This window comes from Octodon degus, unplaced genomic scaffold (genome assembly GCF_000260255.1).
Source record: "Octodon degus isolate 3935 unplaced genomic scaffold, OctDeg1.0 scaffold00021, whole genome shotgun sequence".
Taxonomy (NCBI): Eukaryota; Metazoa; Chordata; class Mammalia; order Rodentia; family Octodontidae; genus Octodon; species Octodon degus.
The window spans coordinates 14,379,842-14,385,741 of record NW_004524597.1 but is presented as its reverse complement, the minus strand read 5'-3'; positions in this window follow the sequence as shown (position 1 = coordinate 14,385,741).

Genomic DNA, 5,900 nt, shown 5'->3' with positions numbered 1-5,900 from the left:
TTAGGCAGAGCGCAGCAGCCAGGATTTGATCCCCGGTGTGCCATGCTGGCCCTACCCCCAGGGCACACTGAGATGGTGATTGAGACTGGGCATCGTGGTGCATGCCTGTAATCCCAGTGCTTAAGAGGCTGAAAACAGGAGAATCACTACAAGTCCAATCTGTGTAGTGAGACCCTCTAGACCCTGTACTAAAATACAAAAAAAAAAAAATCATTCCAGTTGACTTCTAGAATAAGATTAAGTACCTCCATGAGAATCACTGAAGCCACAAGCCCTTGTTGTTTTAAAAAATAAGGTTTTTGAAGATGGTAAAAGACTAATTTTACTAAGTCAGTCTTCATACTTAAGAGGATAAAGCAGGAGAATCACCATGAGTTCAAGGCTAGCTTGCACTATATAGTGAGACCCTGTCTCAAATAATAATTATAATAAGTTACCACACCTATAATCCCCACAATCAGAGAAGCTGACGCAGGATCAATTCCAAGTCTGAGCTAGCTCAGCCAGGGTAAATTAGCAGTTTAGCAAGATTCTCTAAAAGTAAAAAATAATAATAAAGGGCTAGGGATATCAGTACAAAGGTTCTGGACTGAAAAAAAAAAAAAAAACTAATCTTTATTGCCAGATGGGAGCCACAAGATACAAGACAGATTTCTATTTCTACGGTTTAACTGGAAACAAACTGTGCCTTCAAATAAGTAGCTTTTCTAACTTTAGGTTGGTTACACACTGAATGTGCTACTAATAACAAAATAAGTGCATTCTCTTTCAAATGAAACTTTATAACATCTAGTACTTTCTAACTTAACAGCAGTAGAATGACCTTTGTATTCTGTAGAAAGGAGACTGAACCTAAGTGTTGAGAAAAAAAAAAATACAGCAGTGTATTTTCTCTCTTGTTTTTGTGAATATATAATTTTAAATGTACACTACGCCAATTTAGTAAAACTAAACTTTACCTATATAAATCTTTTCTGCAAGATTTTTAAAGTCACCATTATTGTTAAGCATCTTTAGTGCTGATGAATGAAATATCTTGTCTAGGAATCGATGAGCCAGTCATTGAAAGTGCACATGTTGCAGGGTAGGGATGGGGGCTTTTTGTTGTGTCAGGACAGCTTGTATCTCCCTCTGTGTCTTCAACTCTGCAGATGAGCATATTCCATAAAATAAAATGTGAAATTGTTTTTCAGTCAAATTCTGTTTCCTTCATAATTGTTTTCAAGGGGTTAATGGAGAGGATCCTCATAGAGAATCTTCATGTGTTTGGTCCTTAAGTGAAATATAGGAACCTTTTGGTTGGAACATATAACTCAATGATAGAGTTGCATATTTAGGGCCCTGGGCACCACTCCTAGCACTACAAAATGAAAAAAAAAAAAAAAAAAAAAAGCTGATCGTGTCATCAAGTATCCTGGTATATTTTCTAACTTTTCACTCCTCCAAGACCAAGACCTGGCAAACGTGCAGTTTTTTTCATTCCCTAGTCATCTGTCATCTCAGTAAATGGTGATACGTATCATCTAACACAGTGGCTTGGCAAAATTTTATTTTTCTTTTGTACTGGAATTGAACCCAAGGCCTTTGCACTGAGCTACATTCCCCAGCCCTTTAAAAAAATTTTAAATTTCAAGTCAGGGTCACTAAGACCTGGGGTCACCCAGTCTGGGCCTCAACCTCATAGTCCTCCTGCCTCAGCCCTGCCAAGTTCTGAAACTACAAGGATGCCCTACCATATCTGACTTTTTTTTTTAATCTTTATATTTGGTACAGGGTCTTACTACATAGTTGGAGCTCATAGTGATCCTCCTGTCTCAGCCTCCCAGCACTGGGATTACAGGTGTGTGCCACCACACTGGGTTTCAGGCCAGCACAGTGCACCTGGGTTGTGGGGTTGGCACAGCATGTGATACCAGAGATTGAACCCAGGTCCTTGCACTTGCCAGGCAGGTGCTTAGACCACCAAGCTATTTCCCCAGCCCCTGACTTTCAACAAAAGTGAAAAAAATAAAATAAATAAATAAAGTGAAAAAAGTGGATAACCAGTCTGGGCTACATAGTGAGATCAAGGCCAGCCTGAACTACATAGCAAGGCCCTATATGGATGTCAACCAGGTTGGTTTCCTTTGAGTAGAGTAAGCTCTGTTCCAGGCCTCTCTCCTTAGCCTATAGAGGGCAGTCTCTGCCATCGCCATCTATCTTTACATCATCATCCCTACCTCTATCCAAATGTACACATTTTAAGGGCTGCCCATATAGCTCAGCAGATTAAAGCAGCTGCTTAAGCTGAGCACAGTGGCCAGGGTTCGATCCGTGGTGTGCCATGCCGGCCCTGCCCCCCAGGACATGCTAAGACAGCGATTGAGACTGGGCATGGTGGCACATGCCTGTAATCCCAGCACTCAGGAGGCTGACAACAGGAGAATCACTATGAGTCCGATCTACTAGTGAGACCCTGTAGACCCTGTCCTTAATGCAAGAAAAAAAAAAAAGCAAATGTATCCCTTTTAGAAGGATTCCAGGACCAGGGAGATGGCTCAGTAGAATAAGCACTTAGCTGGCAAGCGCAAGGGCCTGAGTTCAATCCCCAGTTCTGCCAAAAAAAAGAAAAAGAAGGATGTCAATTGTGACCTATTCGAGGCCTAATCACCAACCACCACCAGCCGGACAACTTGCTTAGCCCTCTCTAATGACTTCATTTTCACCTCTCCAAATAATGTCTCATTCTGAGGTCCTGGGGATTAGGACATTAATATAGTAATTTGGCAGGGAAACCATAGTTCAATCCATTAAAGATACAAGTAAGTTTGTAGTTGGAAGGAGCTGCCATCTGATTGTAAGGTTAAGATTGGTAGGAGGTACAGTAGAATATAGAAGTCAGCTGCCGAAGAATAGACTATGGCAGACCCTGCTGAGATGGGGAACTAAGAAGTGTGGAGGACCACCTGAGCAGCTCTTCTTGAAAGAAGAGCAACTGTCTCCATTTTGACTGAGCCTGACCCTGTTTCCTCGTATTGATCCGTACAGAGCTGGCTAGGACTTCTGTTTATTATTTCAATTGGCTTTAAGCAATTATATTGGTCTAGCTGAGGTGCTAGTGATAGTCTTTTTTTTTTTTTTTTTTTTTTGTGGAACTGAAGATTGAACTCAGACTCTTGCGCTTGCCAGGGAAGTGCTTATTCCACTGAGCCATCTCCCCGGCCCCTGGTGATAGTCTTTGAAGGTGGCAAGCGTGTTTCCCTGGTAACCTACACCTGATGCTCTTTAATGTGAGCCAGGTCAAGACAGGATGAAGAGCCAATGCTCTACACTACCAGCTGGGATCGAGCCTGGAGATAGAGGCTGTGACTTCCTGGGGCTTGAAAGACTACATCAAAGCTGAAGCACCAGAACCTCCCAAGACATCAGATACTATCTCAACAGCATGAAGCAGATTACTTTCTCTGCATATTCTCTCTGCATATGGCAGAGGTAAATGTAGGCCACCCACCTAGCTCAGCTCACAGTAGTCACCTACTTCCCACAACTCTTCAGCCACTCCTCCTCCACTGAATAAAACCAGGTGAGGCCCTGGGTCATTCTCTTTGTTCTGGAAAGCCATCTTTGTGGCTGGACTTAGAGCCCATTGGCTCCCCAGTAATTAAAAATATGCTTTTGCGTCTTTACTTTCACCCTGGGTTGCACTGAAAGTGGTAGATTGGAATTAACTTGGTGGGATTCAATAATGTAACTTTGGGATTAGAAATATTGACTTCTTGGACCGAAATGAGGACCTGGAAGAGACTCCTACAAAGAAGGATGTCAGAAATTAACACATTTCACACATTTTTTAAAAATTAGAATTATACTTAAAGTCATCTGTTTCATGACGGTTGGCAGCAGATACCAGAGGTTCTCATAATTTGGCTACAGTTCAAGAGAAGACCTCTCAAGTTAGGTGTGGTGATGCACATCTAATCCCAGCATTCAGGAGGCTGGAGGAAGATTTGGGTGAGTTCAAGGCTAGCCTAGCCTACATAGTGAATTAAAGGCCAGCTTGAATTACATAGTGAGAACTTGTCTCAAGACAACAAGAAATGACCATGCCTTCCTGTCCCCATGCTAACCAGCAAACTAAAGGAAAGAAAACGAGAAGCCAGAACTCCGGCCTCAGGGCTAAGTCAAGGGTCCAGTTCCTTAACCAGAGTCAGAGCAGAAGTACAGGTGCCAGAACTGCAGCTCAGATGAGAGGAATGAAAGCAAAACTACTTGGCATGGATCTTTGCACTTTGGTACCTTTAATTCTCCCAAAAGAATAGCTCAAAGTCTAGGCAAGACTTGACTCGAAAGTAGGCTAAGAATTTTTATTTTTTAAGTAGGCTAAGAGCAGGGAGTGAAGCAAGCCATTAAAGATATAAAAGAAATTGCTCACCCTAGAGAGGCAGCCCTTAAAAGGGATACAGCACCCAGAGTTCAGATGCAAACCTTTGAAGCAAGAACACCTCCAGGCTACTTAAAAATTAAGCCAAAACTTGATTTTGGTAGCACATAGACTAGAAATTAAAACAAAACTAAACTGCCTTGTGAACTGGTTTGGCTTTTTCTTAAATGTGTTTGGTTTCAATTCTCTGAGATTCCACCTTTCTCAATTACTTTTTCCTCATTGCTTGGACAAAATACCCAACACCAAAAATTAAGTAAGAAAAGGCTTATTAAGCTCACAGTTAGTGAAGGTTTCAGGCCATACTCAGCTGGCTCCAAGGCAGACTAGCACATGGAAGAGGGCAGCAGTTCATGGCATCAGAAAACAGCAAAATCAAAAGGTAGGAGTACCAGCAGCAGTGGCAACAGAGAGCAAATTGCTCTCCCTTATGTTGCATTCAGGCTATCTGCACATCAGGGATTGAATGCCAGCTGCTGCGTTCTGCCTAAGCAGCTCAGTCCTCTTAGCTATCTGGCTAGCCCTTGAGGAAAGCCTTATTTAGCTCACAGTTTGTGGAGATTTTAGTTCATAACCAGCTAGCTCTGATGCAGAGTGGCATCTTAGAAGAGAAACATTCCATGACAGCCAGAAGGTAGCAAAGCGACAAAGGATGAAACAAACCTTTTTATGTCCCTTACGTTGTATCCAGGCTACTAAGATTAGGGCAGTGCCAAACCAATCAGTGCACTGATTTAGTAATCACCCACCCTTAGTCCTAGCACTGCACCATGAATCAGTCACACACTTTACATTTAACTACCTCTGAAAAAGCCCCAACTATGACTCCATGAGGCTTTAGGGGGACATCTGGACATAGCCATAACAATGGGATAATGCTGATCATGTTATTCCACCACTTGGAAACCTGTATTGGCTCCTATTGCTTATGACAGAAGGGTCAGCTAGGAAAGTCAGCCAGCTTTGGGAGAACATACATAACACAGTCACCATGGACAGCCCCAAACATGGTGGTTCCATGTCCACAGGAACAGAGGTGACTACTTGCAGATGCTAACCAAGATCACAAGAAAGTTTAAAATGAGAAGGCCATGGGGCCGAGGAGATGGCTCAGTGGAATAAGTGCTTGCTTGGCAAGCGCAGGGGCCTGAGTTCAATCCCAGTTTTGCCAAAAGAGAGAGAGAGAGAGAGAGAGAGAGAGAGAGAGAGAGAGAGAGAGACCATGAATATACCCTCACAGCAAGTAATAGAATTTTCAAACAATAGTAGGCATCAGTAAGTTTTTTGCTAAATAGATAGTAAGAAAAAGAAGGAATCACAGGTACATGTCATCACCCTGGCAAAGTCACAGTCTTATTTGGACTAAGTGAAACACATGTGGCCCCACTCCTGTTATCCTTACCATAGAAGTGGAGATGGGACTCACTGTGATGGGGATGTGAAGGATGATTTCTCAGAAAGGTTTCTCCCCCTCCCCCTC